The sequence below is a fragment of the Molossus molossus genome, unplaced genomic scaffold (assembly GCF_014108415.1).
Source record: "Molossus molossus isolate mMolMol1 unplaced genomic scaffold, mMolMol1.p scaffold_m16_p_14, whole genome shotgun sequence".
NCBI classification, from domain to species: Eukaryota; Metazoa; Chordata; class Mammalia; order Chiroptera; family Molossidae; genus Molossus; species Molossus molossus.
Window position 1 is genome coordinate 34,150,310 of NW_023425349.1, and position 17,712 is coordinate 34,168,021.

The following is a 17,712-nucleotide window of genomic DNA, read 5'->3' on the forward strand; positions in this document are numbered from 1 at the left end:
GTTCAAATTTGACACACTACTTGCCAACAGTGGACTTTGGGAAGTTACTCAACTTCACCAAACTTCAGCTTCCTCATTTGTAAAACTGTTATATTTTCCCTCAAAGGCTTGAGGCGGAATTAAATGATATTGCATGTAAAGTGCCTGGCATAAGGCAAGTGCTCAGTTATGGTCAACTATTATTATTATATCATTGGCAGAGGACCAATGGAGTCCTTTCCTTTCCCCATTTCCAATTTTACAGAAAACCTAAAGGCTCTAGTCCAGGAAACCAGCGGGCAAAATCTCTTTAAAAGAGCCAAAGAAAATGGGAAGAGTCATGTTCCTTTTTTCCCTTCCCAGCACTAGGACTGAATTACTCATCCTGTGTGGATTATACCCTGGACTAGCAGGCTGGTCTGGGGAACCTAAGGCTTTCCCAAACCAAAGATACGAATTCATCTCTAGTGTTACCTGTTGAGGGGCATGCTCCCAGACTGATGGTGCTTCTCCAGGAGCCCGAGTTCAGATCCCAGTAGGTATAGGAAAGAAACAGTCTGATCCCAAGCTGGCAGGATAGGGCTGTTGTCTGCCCATCACAGCTGCCTGTGAGGCCTATGGGTTAATAATAGCAACTCTGATGCCAATGGATTAAGACAGCACTGTAGGAGGTGTTTATTTTTACACTCTGGCGTCAGTATCAAGTTCTACTGGTTACTGCCCAAATCTAGGGCAGCTTCCTGCTATAGGAGTGGCCCCAGGCTTCTTCAGGATGCTAAGTTGGATTGTGGAGGAAGCAAACCTTGTTGAGAACAGTTCACTATTAACAGGGACAGGGAAGAAGAAAGGGAACAGTTCTCCAGTCCCAAGGGGCCAGGTGGACCTCACATGAGGGCTGTTGTTTATAGCATTCTCTTGAGTCAGGTAGGCCCTGGACAAGGTACCTAACACATTGTTTTGGAAGGGCAGAGCTTGCACGTGTGCGTGCGTATGCGTACACACACACACACACACACACACACACACGCACACACTGGTTGCAGTGAAATGATCTGAACAAAATCAAGAAAAGACTGCCATTCAACCTTCCAGAAGTTCAGGTCTGTCAATCACAAGTCCCAGAGTTTTTAGCAGGTGTATCAAATCCCTTGAAGATTGACTTAGCCAGAGCTTCTTTCCTAGACATGACACGATACGATAGAAACACTAAGAAACTAGCCTTCATCTGGTCAGGAGCCAGTGCCCAGAAAATTTTTCTTGAAAGCTTCTTTATCCCCAGGTCCTAGAGACTGGGGTCCCAGAGACCTTACACTTTGACCACAGTACCTGGAACTCATGATATCCCAGTCATCGCCCTGAAAGACAGCTCCTAACACAGATTTCATCTCATCCTGTTAGGCAGACGGGTGTGAGGAGGCTGACAGCTGGACAGCTGATGTAAATAGATGTAGACGGGCCTGCTGAGGGGCCATGTGCACAAGAGACTGCTATGGAATGACAAAAATGTACCACACACCAGGTAGGAATGCTGAAGTACAAAGAAAGCAGCCAAGTACATAGTACCAATGGCTCCATCATCTTCCTGCCTACGGCTGACTCATAACCACTGGCAGTGACACAACATATCAATTTCTTGAGGAGCCAGGGTGGTAAGAAGGCAGACTGGTGAACCACTCATTCAATACATTTTTCCCCTGTCATTCAAGGCTTATCTACCCAGACATCAGAACAACAATACAGCCTCAGAACAACCAGATTTGATCACTAGAGATATGGGGTTTGATCTCAGCTCCATCTGGAAACTACCCATGCCTAGGATGGTGGCAGGATGCCCAAGGATAGGATCACTGCTTTCATTCCTGGCTTTTTGTCTGACTTGCTAGGTCATCTGGGGGCAAGGTACCTGTCTTCTCAAAGCTCTAAGTTTACCATCAGAAAAGGGGCTAATTTTATCCACCTGGTATTGTGGCAAGGAAAAAAAATTGAACAATTAAAATAATAGGTAGCAAGAAATGTAAATAAATGCTGTAAATTCTTTGAACTAAGCATTTCAGAAATATAATGGTCATTCATGCACAAACGTAGAGAGCCCTGGCCTTCTGAGTTTTTTCTTCTTCTAGGTCACGGTGGCCATGTTGAGAAGTGAACCTGGTCTGTGCCTAGAGGTGCAGTTCCTGCCTTTCAGGACTACAATTCCTACCTGTAGTTTGAGGAACGGTTGAAATAGTTAGGAATTTGCTTCCCTGGACATAAGGTATTAATTTCTACTAATACATAATAGAGAAAGTAGAAAAATGCAAGCAAAAAGAAACACCTCCACTCACCTACTTACTTCATTTACAAATCTAATTCTTCCCTATGCTTGGACCCAGGACATAGATTTTAGGCTTGTATTCCATTGATACAGCATTCAGCAGCAGTACTTACAAACTGGGCTTAGCCTGAAGGTCTGAGAAAGCAACGTTAATGAAAGGATGCATTCCACTGCTCAGTTAGAACAAAGGCAATACTGTATTCTAAACCCAACAAAAGCCTTCACTCTTTCTAGCCCAGCAATCCCTCAGTATGAGGTTAGTTTGCCAGGTCTTCAGAGCTCTTGGAGAAGAGAAATAGAAATGTATTCTCTGTTGATGCTGACGCCTCTTTTTCTGCAATCCAAAACATGTTCTGACATCCTGCAGCCTCTGGTGAGACCCACCTTCATTCAGCAAACTCCATCTGTCATGGGCCAGATAGTAAATATGTAAAGACACAGATAGTGAATATTTAGGCTTTGTGGGCTGCACAGTTCTGCCATATATATAGAACAACTCTTTTTTTCTTCCTTTTTAAATGTTTTTTTTAGCCCGACTGGCGTAGCTCAGTGGTTGAGCATCGACCCATGCATCACGAGGTCACCAGTCACAGCACATGCCAGGTTGTGGGCCAAATCCCCAGTGGGGGCATGCAGAAGGTGGCCAATCAATGTTCTCTCTCATTGATGTTTCTATCTCTCTCCCTCTCTCTCTAAAATCAATAAAGAAAAAAAAACATTTAAAAATATTTTGATATATCTTTAATGTAGAACAACAACTTTTTAAAAATGTAAAAACTATTCTCAGTTTGTGGGCTGTAAAAAATCACCCTGGCATGGACTGTAATTGGCTGACCTCTATACTAGATCTTAAAGCCTGTCTATTTAAAGTCTGTCACTCAAAATTCTGACTCTGCTGGGCCTGCCTAGAGTCCCTCTTTCCTCTTTCCAAAGGGTTGGTGCACATATTTCAGAAACAGCTCCTCTCTAAGGAGCCACTGAGGAATGTGAAGGAGGAATTCTGAGGTTATTTGCATTGGAGCTCACAGACTGGATAATTCCCCTCATATAAAGCGCTTCAAAAACATCTGTGGAATTTAGTTTATTGCATTATCATTCTGGAGTGCAGACTGAGCCATAAACAGTCATTATCTTTCTATTTCTGCTTAAAATACTACCCATGTCTCTAACAGGCTTTCCCCCCATCCACCAACCCACACTTGAATTGGCTAAGGTCCCAGATCCTTCTCCCCCTGCCCCAACCCCAACACCCATCAGGCTTCTATATGCGGTATGGTTGTGGATACAAAGAAACTCATTTTGAGCAAAGACTTTGGGCTGACTGTGAATCTAGAATTTACCGCAAATAATTACAGACTTTGTAAACAGGGATCAAACTGCTAGAGAAGCAATCTAAGAACATTGTGCAAAGAGTAAGGAATCACTGCAGTTATACCTCCCCATAGACTAGAAGGAAATGAATGACTTACAGCTAAAGACTAATACTTATAATAATACTGGCTATTATTTATTATCTACTATGTTACCCACTGTGTTAGATGTCTATCATAAATGCATTTCTAATCTTCATAATAGCCCTGCAAAATAGATACTAGTATCCCTATTTTGCATTTGAGGAAACTGAGGCTCTTGCAAAGATAACTTGATCCAAGATCAGAGAGCTAGAAAATAGGGGCCTTGGGCTTGGAACTCCTGTCTGACTCACTTCAAAGCCCTTGCTCTTTCCACTACAACATACTGTTAATATCCTTGGTGAAGAACAATAAGCAAATGCCTTAATTTAGGTCCTCTTTAAACTTTATTCTAAATAGCAACAATCTGTTGGTCTGCTCTTTTCTATAGTCTGAATATTAATGAATGACAAGGTGCTTCAAATCACAAGCATGACAATTTTGCATGGTAATGATTCAGATCAAATCAATATAGCTATATTCACATTTAAGTTGGGGCCTTATTTGAGCTAACACTTGTCTATTCTTTACAACAACAATAAACTGGGTTTTAATATGTTAATCTTTGCCTAGTGGCCAAAGAAGTCTCTTTTCGGTAGTGGTATATGTAATTTTTGTGTCATCATTGTTATCTTGTAAATAATTTGGCCAAATTGTTTCCCATTTTCCCAGGCCCCAGATTGTTAGTTGCCAAACATCTATTCTCTTTCAAATTAATAGAACTCCAATATTCAGCTGGATACAATGCTGTCCAACTAAAATTCTGAATTTCCACTTTCCTGGGAGGTAGATGTGGCCATTTGACTAAGTTATGGTAGAAGTGTTTGTGAGACTTCTGGGTAATTTTCTAGAGACAAACAGGTTGCATCCTCCTTCCTCCCTTCCTCTATCCTGATGCTAGGAAGGTAGGTGTGATGGGTAGAGCTTCAGCAGCCATCTTGGACTATAAAGATGAACTACGTAAAGCAGTGCAAAAAACTGGAAGGGGCCTGGGTTTCTAATGACTGTGAAGCTGCCATTCCAGCCCAGGACTGTCTACCTCTAGATTTTTGTTAAGAAATAAATAAATTTTCATCTTATTTATGTTACCAATTTTGGGTTTCCATTACTTATATTTATTTCCACTTTATATATCCTATCACATCCCAATAACTACAGTCTTATTAATTCTGTCTATCCTTCTCCATCCCCAATGCTACTACCCAAGACCAAGGTATACTTATCACTTGTCTGAACACCTACATCAGCTCTAACCTGGTTCCCTTCCCAGAGCCATCCTTTCAAAATGAAGTCTATTTACGTCATCCTCTCATTTAAAAACCCTTTAAAAGCTTTCCATAAAATCCATACTCCTTAAAGGTGTACTCTGCCCTTCATAACTTACCTCTTCACTCTTATCTTTTGCCACCCCTACCTGCTCTAGTCATACCATCACTTCTATACTGATAGGAAAATGGCCCCTCCATTTGTCTTACTAATTCTCAACCATCCTTCAGGTTTTAAACTGAAACTCACAAGTTCAATGGCTCTTCCCAGACCACATTATATGCCCTGATTATATGCTCCAAAAGCATCTTGCACTTCCCTGCATTGCGTTTTATAATTGTTTATTTTTCTTAAATTTTTTTTTTCTTTATTAATTTTAGAGAGAGAAGAAGGGGAAGGAGAAAGAGATAGAAACATCAATGAGAGAGAACATCAACTGGCCACCTCCTGCATGCCACCCACTGGGGATTAGGCCCACAACCTGGGCATGTGCCCTGACTAGGAATCGAACCGGCCACCTCTTGGTGCATGGGTCGACGCTCGACCAATGAGCCACACCAGCCAGGCTGTTTACTTAACTTCTAATGCTAGAAAACAAGCTCCATGGGGCAGGAACCCTGTTTATCGTTATTTACTATTATATGTCCAGAACCAAGCATAGTGTCTGGTATACATTATATCTATATCTATCTATATCTATGTAGATATAGATAGATATAGATATATATATTCTTACCCAAGGATATATTTTTATTACTTTTAGAGAGAGAGGAAGGGAGAGAGAGGGAGAGAGGAAGGGAAGGAGAGGGAAGGGAGAGAGAGAGAGAGAGAGACATTGATGTGTAAGAGAAACATCAATCAGGCTGCCTCCTGTATGCATCCCTAACAAGGTCCAAACCTGCAACCTAGGTATGTGCCCTGACCAGGAATCAAACCTGAAACTTTTTGGTATATGGGAAGATGTTCCAACCAACTGAGCCACCCGGCCAGGACAGTAGATTAATATTTTTGAAAAAAATAAATTTTCAAGAGGGCAGCAAAGCTATATATAAATATTTGAAATAAATATACCCTGTAGTCTACTTCTAAAAAATACATTTAAAAGAAATAATATGATAGCCCTGGCTGGTTTGGCTCAGTGGTTAGAGTGTCGGCCCATGGACCAGAAAGACCTGGGTTCGGTTACCGCTAAGGGCACGTACCTCAGTTGCAGTTTGTCCCCGGCCCCAATTGGGGTTGTGTGGGTGGCAACCAGTTGATGTGTCTCTCTCATATCAATGTTTCTCTCTCTCTCTTCCTCCCTCTCTCCCTCCCGCTCTATCTGAAGATAAATGCAAAAATGTCCTTGGGTGAGGATAAAAAATAAAATAAATAACATGATAACAGTACACAAAGATATATACATGAGAATTTTCTCTTTTTTAAGTATGTTTTTATTGATTTTTTTTTTAAAGAGAGAAGAAAGAGATAGAAACATCAATGTGAGAAACATTTATCAATCAATCAGCTGCCTCCTGCACGCCCCCTAATGGGGATAGAGCCCACAGTCTGGGCATGTGCCCTGACTGGGAATTGAACTGGGACCTCTCAGTCCATGGGATGATGCTCAGTCCGCTGAGTCACACTGGCTGGGCATTTCTTTTTTCTTTTTCTTTTTGTTTTGTTAATCCTCATCCATGGATATTCCCACTGATTTTTTAGAGTGGAAAGGAGGGAGGGGGAGAGAGAGAGAAAAACATCGATGTGAGAAAGACACATTGACTGGTTGCCTCCCGCACGACCCTGACCAGGGCCGAGGATCAAACCTGCAATCCAGGTATGTGCCCATGAATCAAACCCACAACCCTTCGGTCTGTGGACCAACACTCTAACCACTGAGCCAAACCAGCCAGGGCTATACATAAGAATGTTCTTGAAGTATATTTATAAAAGCAAAAATTAAAAATATTCTAGCCCTGGCCAGGTGGCTCAGTTGGTTGGAGTGTTGTCCCTACACCAAAAGGTTCCCAGTGGATCCCAGGTTGGGCTGGGTACGAGAGACAATCAATCAATGTTTCTCTCTCTCCCTCTCCCCCTTCTTCTCTCTAAAATCAATTTTAAAAATTAAAAAAAAAAATCTAAATGATTCCTTATTAATGAATTGATTAAATAAACTGATGTAATCCATGCAATGAAATACTCTACAAAACACAACAATATTGTGTTAGGAAAGTTGCTGAGGCCAGCTGGTGTGGCTCAATAGATTAAGCATCCTCCCATGGACTGAGAGGTCCTGGTTCGATTTCCGGTCAGGGCACATGCCTGGGTTGCAGGCTTGATCCCTGGTTGGGAGCGTGCAGGAGGGAGCTGATCAATGTTTCTGTCTCTTTCTCCCTTCCTCTCTCTCTAAAAAAATCAATAAGATCATATTTTTAAAAAAGTTGCTGAAGCCCTTGCTGGTTGCTCAGTGGTTAGAGCGTCAGCCCATGGACCAGAGAGACCCGGGTTTGGTTCCCACTAAGGGCATGTACCTCGGTTGCAGTTTGTTCGCAGCCACGGTTGGGGTTGTGTGGGTGGCAGCCACTTGATGTTCTCTCTCGCATCGATGTTTCTCTCCCCCCCCCCCCACCCCACTTTATCTGAAGATACATGCAAAAATGTCCTTGGATGAGGATAAAAATTTAAAAAAAAAGGTGATACATGCAAAAATGTCCTTGGGTGAGGATAAAAAAGACAAAAAAGTTGCTGAAATAAAACTATTTCCATTATAAAGCTTTTTCTAAATAAAGCAATTTACAAAGTACAATTTATGGTATAATCCTATTTTTATTAAAAAAAAATACACACATTTCATCTCTCCCCCCTTAACCTCACCGGTCTTTCTTCTTTTTGAATATCTGTATTTTCTGAGTTTCTGGCAGTAAATGGGCTAACGGAATCTTTTGGGCCATCTTGGATCCTCATAGGCCTGAAAGCCTAGGCCTCATGGACTAAATTCATCACAGGAGATAAGAAGGACCACACACTTACAGCCCTAAAGAAGATAATACCTGTACCAATGTAACAAGTATATTAAGTGCCTAACATCCTATTTCAGGGAATAAGCAAAAGCTACAGGAATGCCCTAGGACAAATTATAATTCATTGGGAAAGCTATTAGTTATTTTCAAAGATTCAAGTTACATTCAAAGTTCTAAAATGCATTATATTAGGTTGAGAAAATTATGGAAATAAAAGCAATGAAGATGAGAATATTCTTAAAATTGTGCCTGTTCCTTTTATGAACAATTTAGTAAAGTAACAGGTCACACCTGAAGAGGGGAGATTTTCTGTATTTTTGTTTACCTTGAATTAGCTAGCAAGGAAATTCACAGGTGGACAGCAACCTGATGGTTAACTTTATAAGCAATTTAAGGATATAAGAATTATATAAAGTGCAAAGGACTATAAAGCAAGGAAGTGTATTATAACTATTTATATATATTTTCTCTTTCTTGGTTACATGTTAAGGATACAGACGGTCTTGTTCATTTTTGCAGTCATTTAACTTAGCCTAGAGCCTGGCACATGGCTTAAAATGTTCAATGAATTGAACTAAGGAGAAAATGAATCTTCACCAAACAAAATTTGAAAAATTTCTTTTTCCATAGCAGAACTTGATTCATTATAGCCATAGAAATATTTATACACGCTTAGTTGCAGTCCTCCTTGCTGGGGTGCTGAGAGGATAAACGGCTGCCTTCTGGCATGTGCAGAGCCAGTGCGCCCAGGTACAGCTCCTCTCCAGGGTTTCCCTTCACTTCGGCACTGGGCTCCTTCTACTGCTACTGGGAGCCACAGCATGAGAACCAGAACAACAAGTTCCAGCCAGAATGACAGATATCCCTCTCTCCCTCTTTTTTCCTCTCTCCCCACTTAACCTCATTAGTCTTCAACTCTGCCTGTTAGCTGCTTCCAATGGGGCTGCTGACCATCTAGGAAAGAATGTAGGATGTGTCTCCAAATAGTCCAACATTAGCTGAGAAACTGTTTTTTTCCCCCTAAAAAATGGGCAGTCTATAAAGTTACATAAGACTCAGCTCTCCTCACTGGGAGCTTTTCCAACTCCAGCTGGAAAGATTCCTCAAGCTGCTTAGAATGTCAGGAAAAGGGTTTGGAATTTCCTGATTAGCCAACCTCTATTGGAGCATCTCTGGGTGGAGGTGGGGAGGTTCCAGCAGAGACAGCAGTAAACTCTGTGTTCCCACCTCCCCTCAGCTGTGGCCCCATCGAGCTCCCCTGGAAACAGGAAACAGCATGATCCACTTATTGTTAAAATCTCAGAACAAGGACAAGCCCCAGTGCCAGAACCAGAGCCCCTGAAGTAGGCAGGATTTGGGGACTCTAAAAGCCCAACCTAGCAGCACACCAACAGGGGTCTGGAAGGGCTTCCTTCCCTGCTTTAGCAGATGTATGGAGGAATTTGTTCGTGACCCTCAGCTACCCCTATCTTGCCCAAGGATTAGATGAACCAGTTAATAAACATTAACTGAGTAGTTACACAGTGCTAGGCACTGTACTATGTGAACAAAACAGAATTAGTGCTTCCCTTCATGGAGCTTATAGTTCACCTGGGAACACTAAACAAATAATTAAGTAACTGATTATACAAACTATAAAGCAGGCCTTTGGAATGTGCTACATTCAAAGGAAAGACAGCTAATCCGTAAAAGCCAGCTCTGTCTAGGGAGGCCAGTTAGCATATTAACCAGGGACCAGCTTATACTGAATTGGCAACTGAAATTATCTGTAACTGAAAACTCTGGCCCTTGAAGACACTAAAATCTATCAATAATCTGCTCTCAGTTGAGCTCCATTTTTATTCCTGTTCATTTTTGCTGGAGTTCAGTCCCTATTTACATCACACACTTTTATTTAAGGCAATGAGCTCACTTCAGCTAACAAATTACTGTCCATTATAATGAGGAAATAGAACCCTGATTTGCTCTTTCCAACTTTAGGCCATTCACTTTTGTTTCATTCTGGTCAACATAGAGAGCTAAGAAAAGGTTGGTACATAACTCTGCTCTTAATTCTGTAATTCTGTAGCACTGGGCAAGTTATTTGATCCCCTTCAGCTTGGGTTTCTTCACCTACAAAATGGGAATAATAATACCTCTCTTACAGGGGGTGGTGGGAGTTAGAGAGAAGATAAACCAATGAATGCACTGACTGGTATTCAGTGAGGGCTCAGTAAATGGCAACTATAATAAATATGAAACAGGGATTTCTTCTTTTCTTGAACCTAAGTTTCTCCTATTGCCTTTTGGAGACTGCACTATTGTTCAGTTTACCAATTTACAACAGGGAATCTTGTCATTGTTACACCCAGTGCTTTTTTTTTTTCAATAGAATACCACTTCAAATTCTTTAACCTGCATGGCTCTGTTCTTTGTTTTCCTATAGCTTGTAAAGTGGATTTGTCCCAGGAAACATCCCAAGGGAATACATAGAAAGAACATTAGAGAAAATCTGCAAGTTATCTGTGAATCAAGAATTTCCCACCCAGTGAATACAGTGAACTAAGGTACATGACTACCTGAATTGCTGACTATTAGCAGAACACACTCAAAGTGAGTCCTCCCCATAAACATTCTCCTGAAAAGGTTTGATAAGATTCTCCTTAAAAGGTCTAATTACTCCAAACATGTACACCATGTGCCCCTTCCCAAGTCCCATAGCTTCTGTTTTAGAAATGACTCTTTATCTTCTCTTCTAATTCCTATGATTAGTGCTCTAATTTTAGGCCCTCCTTCAACATCTCTTTCAAGGGCTATTAATCCAATCTTTGGACAAAGATTTCTATGGGCCAGGAACTGAGACTATTCCTAGAATTACAGTGGTGAACAAAATAGATATCCCTGCCCTCATTGAGTTTACAATCTAGTGGAGGAAGGAGACAATCACACAAAGAAAAATATAATTACAAAATATGATAAATGCCATGAAAAAAAGAGTACAGGCTATTAAGATAACCTAATTAAGACTGATTAAGAACTTGTCAAGTGATGTTTAAGTTGAGCCTTGAAAGGAAGTTAAACAGGAGAAGAGTTGGGAAGAGTCTAGACAGAGGAAATAACATGTTTGAAAGCCCTGAGGCAGAAAAGTGGTTGGTATCTCAGAAAAACTTAAAGAAAGCTAGTGTGGCTGAGAGTGACCATCGTATTTGACAACTGGGAGTTCATTGGTGATCTTGACATAACAATTTCAGGAGAATGGTAGGAAATGAAATTAGACAGGAGAGGGTACAGAAGTGAATGTAGAACAGAATAGACAGTATGATGGCCAATGAAGGTTGGCTGTTAGCACAGAGAAATGTGACAGTACCTAGAAGGTAATATGGTGTCAGGGGATTTATTTTTAAATTAATATTTATTTTATCAAATTAATATATGCACATGATTACAAAGTTAAATAGTACTATAAAGTTTATAATGAAAAATAACAATCCCTAGCTCTACTCTTCTCCACCTCTGTGCTGTTCTCCAGAAACCATTAATTTCAAATCTTGTAACTATCTCATATGGCATTTATGTCCATGTTTATAAATAATATGCTTATTTAATTATTTCTTGATTGTAAACATTCTTTTGACTTCCTAGTATGGAAGACAAAATGTTAGCATTTTTATACTCACCTTCCCCATAATTTTTGATAGAATTAATATCCAGTTTTTACTATGACTTAGTAGTCTGTGGATTCTTATTATTACTATATAATTTATAATATAACTTTTAATACTTGGCTCTCTTTTGGTTTGTTTGGTTTTCTATGTATTTGTCCCCAATTCTTCCCAAATTCTCTAGCAGAATTGTAAAAATCCCTCTCAATATAATTTTCCAAATGGTCAAATACAGTTCCTTTTTTTCCCTCCTGGAAGATCTTCTGGCTGAAACTTTCTTTTTCCCTGATACATTCTGAACTTACTCCTTATCTCTGGGCTTACAATACCACTAACATGCCAAACTTCTCTTTATCATCAACCTAGGAACCTCCTTTGCCTTTCTTTTGTGTTAGCTGCTCTGGATCCTAGATCCCATGATTTCTTCTGTCTTGTTTACTCTCTCATTTTGCTGGAGCATATCCTATAGTAGCTTCTTAAGAAAGATTATATAGAAGGAACATTTTATTTTATTTTTTTATTATTATTTTTTTATCCTCACCTGAGGACATTTTTCCATTTTTGTTCAGATAGAGTGGGAGGGAGAGAGAGGAAGAGAGATAGAGAGAGATACATCAACGTGAAAGGGACACATCGAGTGGTTGCCACCCGCACGACCCAACCAGGGCCAGAGACAAACTGCAACTGAGGTACATGCCCTTAGCGGGAACTGAACCCAGGTCTCTCTGGACCACAGGCTGATGCTCTAACCGCTGAGCCACACTGGCCAGGGCAGAAGGAACATTTTAAAAATGAATGTCTGAAAACATATTTAAAATTTTTTCACAGTTGATAATTTGGCTAGAAATAAATTCCTCTCAGAAATTTGAAAGCAATGCTTCATTGCTTACTAATTAGATTCTATTATTGTTAAGCGCAATGCCATTCTGATTATTGATATTTGTATATAACTTTATTTTTTTAAACAAAAGTTTTGAAATTTCTCCATATCTAGTATTTCAATTTTCATGATCAGTTACCCTGGGACAGGTTACTTCTATTTGTTGTACTTGGACCTTTCAATTTGAAGACTTGTATTCTTCAGTTCTGGGAAATGAACTTCTTGTATTCTTTCTTTAATTACTTCCTCCCCAATGACATTGAAGGTTTAGAAAAGAGAGGTATTAAATGATAGAACAATATCCCCAAGAAGTAGTAGTGGCTCCAGATTTTCTATATAGGTTGAACTTAGAATCAGCAAACAGATCAAAAGGAGTGGGTGAGAGTGGGGTGGCATCAGGGATAGTCTTAAAATTCCATTTGTATAGCAATTACAGTGTTTGTACTCAGCATATTCATTCATTTGGGGTAGCTTAAAAAGTGTATCATTTATGTATAATACTCTCTGCTGTATGAGCATAAAAACCAATCTCAAAATACCTTAAATAACAGAGGAAATTTATATCATACATATCAAGAAGACCAGAGGTAGAGTTACTGCAGGGTTAGTTAATTCAGAGGCTCAATGTGTTGTTTAGATTTTTTTTAAAACCCTCACCCAAGGATATTTTTCCATTTTTCTTCAGATAGAGTGGGGGGGGGCAGGGAAGGGAGGGTGGGGGGAGAACTCTGATGTGATAGAGACACATTGATTGGTTGCCTCCTACACGACCCTGACCAGGGCCAGGGACTGAACCTCAACTGAGGTACATGCCCTTGGCCAGAATTGAACCCGGGAATCTTTAGTTTTCAGGCCAATGCTCTAACTGCTGAGCCAAACCGGCCAGGGCATTATTTAGATTTTTTTATCCTTGGGTGATAGGATGGCTGTTACCATCTGAACCATTACATCCAGATACGTTACCATCCAGAGGCCAGTGGGGAGGAAGGTGGACACTTAAATAAACTCTGTTCTGTTTCAATGGGAAAATAGTTGTTGGGTAGACAACCAACTACCATGGCTGAAAAGATAAAGTAGGAGGGTATATAATCCAGTACACCCGGGAAGAATTAGCCTTTATAAGGAGCTAGGGTACTTCCTCCATTGCAACTAGTGAGGTGAGGATGACTGTAGACATATTTGCAGGTTGGTGGTAGGAAGTAAGAGAGTTCGATTGATGGCTTTCTTTTTCTTTCTGAGATATATGAGTCAGTCATCATCAGAGTGTATGGAGGGTATAAAGGGATAGTCAGTGGCTGAAGATAGTAGTGAAGGTATAAAATGTTTGTTTTAAAAAGTGGAGGAGGTTGCAGGTTTGATTCCTGGTTAGGGCACATGCCTAAGTTGTGGGTTCAATCCTCAGTTGGGGTGTGTATGGGAGGCAACCAACTGATGTTTCTCTCTCATATCATGTTTCTATTTTCCTCTTTCTAAAATATCAATAAAAACATATTTTAAAAATGTATATAGGTTTCAAGTGTACAATTCTATAATAAATCATTTGTATATTGTATTGTGTTTCCAACACCCAAAGTCAAGTCTCCTTCTGTCACCATTTACCCCCCTTTACCCTCTTCTACCTCCCCCCATCCCCCTTTCCCTCTGGTGATCGCCATACTGTTATCTATGTCTATGAGTTTTTGTTTTTTTTTAATGTTTTTAGTGATTTTTTGAGAGAGAGAGAAACATCGATGTGGGAGAGAAACATCGATCAGCTGCTCCTGCACGCCCCCTACTGGGGATTGAGCCCGCAATCCAGGCATGTGCCCTGACTGGGAATTGAACGGGGACCTCTCAGTCCATGGGATGTCACTCAATCCACTGAGCCACACTGGCCAGGCTGTCTATGAATTTTTTAAATGTTGCTTAATCCTTTTTTCACCCAGTCCCCAAACATGCCTCCCTTCTGACAGCTGTCAGTCTGTTCTTTGTATCTATGAGTCTGTTTCTGTTTTGTTTATTTATTTTGTTCATTAGATTCCACATATAAGTGAAATCATATGATACTTATCTTTTTCTAACTGGCTTATTTCACTTAGCATAATACTCTCCAGGTCCATCCATACTGGTGAATAAGGTAAGATTTCCTTCTTTTTTACGGCCAAGCAGTATTCATTGTATAAATATACTTCAGCTTTTTTATCCACTTATCTACTGATGGGCACTTGGTTGTTTCCAAATCTTAACTATTGTTAAGTAATGCTGCAGTGAACACATGGCTGCATATGTTCTTTCGAATTAGTGTTTCAGGTTTCTTTGGATAAATAACCAGAAATGGAATCACTGGGTCATAAAGCAGTTCCATTTTTAATATTTTGAGGAAACTCCATACTGTTTTCCACAGTGGCTGCACCAATCTGCATTCCCACCAACAATGCATAAGGGTTCCCTTTTCTCCACATCCTTGCCAACACTTGTTTGTTGTTTATTGATGATAGCCATTCTGCCAGGTGTGAGATGATATCTAATTGTGGTTTTAATTTGCATTTCTCTGATGATTAGTGACACTGAGCATCTTTTCATGTCTACTGGCCACTTGCATGTCCTCTTTGGAGAAGGGTCCATTCAGGTCCTTTGCCCATTTTTCAATTAGATTGTTTTTGGTGTTGAGTTGTATAAGTTCCTTATAAATTTTGTATATTAACCTCTTATCTGATGTATCATTGGTGAAAACGTTCTTCAGTTCAGTGGGTTGTCTTTTCATTTTGTTCATGGTTTCCTTTGCTGTGCATAACCTTTTCAGTTTGATGTAGTCCCGTTTATTTTTTCTTTTGTTTCCTTTGCCCAAGAAGAAAGAACAGAAAATATATCATTACGAGAAATGTCCAAGGTTTTACTGCCTATGTTTTCTTTTAGGATTTTTATGGTTTTGAGTCTTACATTAAAGTCTTTAATAGATTTTGAGTTTATTTTTGTGTATGGTGTAAGAAGGTGATCTATTTTCATTTTTTTTGCTCATATCTGTCCAATTTTCTCAACACCATTTATTGAATAGACTGTTTTTATCCTATTGTATGTTTATGCCTTCTTTGTCAAATGTTAATTAACCATAAAGGTGTGGGTTTATTTGTGGGCTCTCTATTCTGTTCCATTGATCTGTATGTCTGTTTTCATGACAGTACCATGCTGTTTTGACTACTATAGCCTTGTAGTATAGTTTGATATTAGGTAGCGTGATTCTACCAACTTTGTTCTTCTTTCTCAAGATTGCTGTGGCTATTAAAGGATTTTTGTGGTTCCATAAAAATTTTTCAAATATTTGTTCTAGTTCTGTGAAATATGGTATTGGTACCTTGACAGGAATTCATTGAATCTATAGATTGCTTTGGGTAATATGGACTTTTTATTATTTATTTATTTATTTTTAAGAAGGGAGAGGGAGAGAGAGAGAGATAAAAACATTGATGACAGAGAACATTAATTGGCTGCCTCCTGCATGCCTTGGGCCCACAACCTGGGTATGTACTCTGACTGGGAATTGAACCGGTGACCTCTTGGTTAAATGTATTCCTAGGTGGTTTTTTGTTTGTTTGTTTGTTTTTTGCAATTGTAAATGGTATTGTTTTCTTGGTTTCCCTTTCTGATAGTTCATTATTGGTGTATAAAAATGCAATTTCTGGATACTTAATTTTGTATCCTGCTACTTTACTGAATTCATTTATTGGTTCCAGTAGTTTTGTGATGTAATGTTTAGGGTTCTCTATATACAGTATCTTGTCATCTGCAAATAATGACAGTTTTATGTCTTCCTTTCAAATGTGGATGACTTTTATTTCTTCTTGTGTGATTTCTGTGTCTAGGACTTCCAGTACTATGTTGAATAAGAGAGGTGAAAGCCGACATCCCTGTCTTGTTACCAATCTTAAGGGAAACAGTTTTAGTTTTGCTCATTGAGTATGATGTTAGCTATGGGTTTGTTATATGTGGCCTCCATTCCCACTCTGCAGAGATTTTGATTACAAATGGGTGCTAGATTTTATCAAGTGCTTTTGTTTCGCCTCTATTGATATGATCATGTGATTTTTTTTTTTTTTTAGAGAGAGAGTGGAAGGAAGGGATGGAGAGAGAAAGAGAGAGAGAAACACTGATGTGAGAGAGACACATTGATTGGTTGTCTCTGGAACAACACCAACCAGGGCCAGGGATCAAAACTGCAACCCAGGGACATGCCCTTGACTGAAGTCGACAGGCTGACGCTCTAACCGCTAAGCCAAACCTGCCAGGGCTAATCATGTGATTTTTATCCATCATTTTGTTTATGTGTCACATCTCCTAATTTGCAGATATTGTAACAACCTTGCATCCCCTAAATAAATCTCATTTGATCATGGTGTATGATCTTTACAATGTATTGCTGAATCCAGTTTGCTGATATTTTATTGAGGATTTTAGCATCTGTGTTCATCAAAGATATTAGCCTATAATTTTCTTTCTTTGTAGTGTCTTTATTTGGCTTTGGAATTAGAATAATGCTAGCCTCATAAAATGACCTTGGTAATCTTCCCTCCTCTTTAATTTTTTGGAATAGTTTGAGAAGGATAGGTGTTAGTTCTTTAAATGTTTGGTAAAATTTACCTGTAAAGCCATCTAGTCCAGAACTTTTGTCTGTTGCTAGTTTTTTTTTTATTTCTGATTCAACTTCATTAGTTGTAACCTATCTATTCAGATTTTCTGATTTGGTTTTGAAAAATTGTATGTTTCTGGGAATTTATCCATTTTATCCAGATTGTCCAATGTATTGGCATATGGTTGTTTGTAATATCTTCTTACAATCCTTTTTATTTCTTTGGTGTCAGTTGTTATTTCTTCTCTTTCATTTCTGATTTTATTTATTGTTTTTCTTTTCTTTTTATTAATTTATTTTTGTTAGATGTTTCTCCTTTTTTCCTCAATGACACCCTCCTCCCCATACCCCCCACCCCGTCCCCAGCTTCGTTGTCCATGTCCATTGGTTATGCATACATACATATAAAAAATATTGAACGCATCACAAATTTGCATGTTATCCTTGCAAAGGGGCCATGCTAATCTTCTCTGTATTGTTCCAATTTTAGTATATGTGCTGCCAAAGCAAGCACCATTTCTGATTTTATTTATTTGGGTCCTCTCTCTTTTTCTCTTGACGAGTCTGGTTAAAGATTTG

The 17,712-nt window shown here is 39.4% G+C and overlaps 1 protein-coding gene and 1 non-coding gene across 3 annotated transcripts in view; both read right to left on the reverse strand.

The window, feature by feature from the left end:
• Positions 1-17,712, reverse strand: part of RUSC2 (RUN and SH3 domain containing 2) — a 67,043-nt gene that overhangs the window by 34,622 nt on the left and 14,709 nt on the right. The gene's annotated exons all lie outside the window — the stretch shown is intronic.
• Positions 17,541-17,647, reverse strand: LOC118630409. The gene has a single exon (XR_004959631.1). It is a non-coding gene; the product is annotated as a U6 spliceosomal RNA (small nuclear RNA).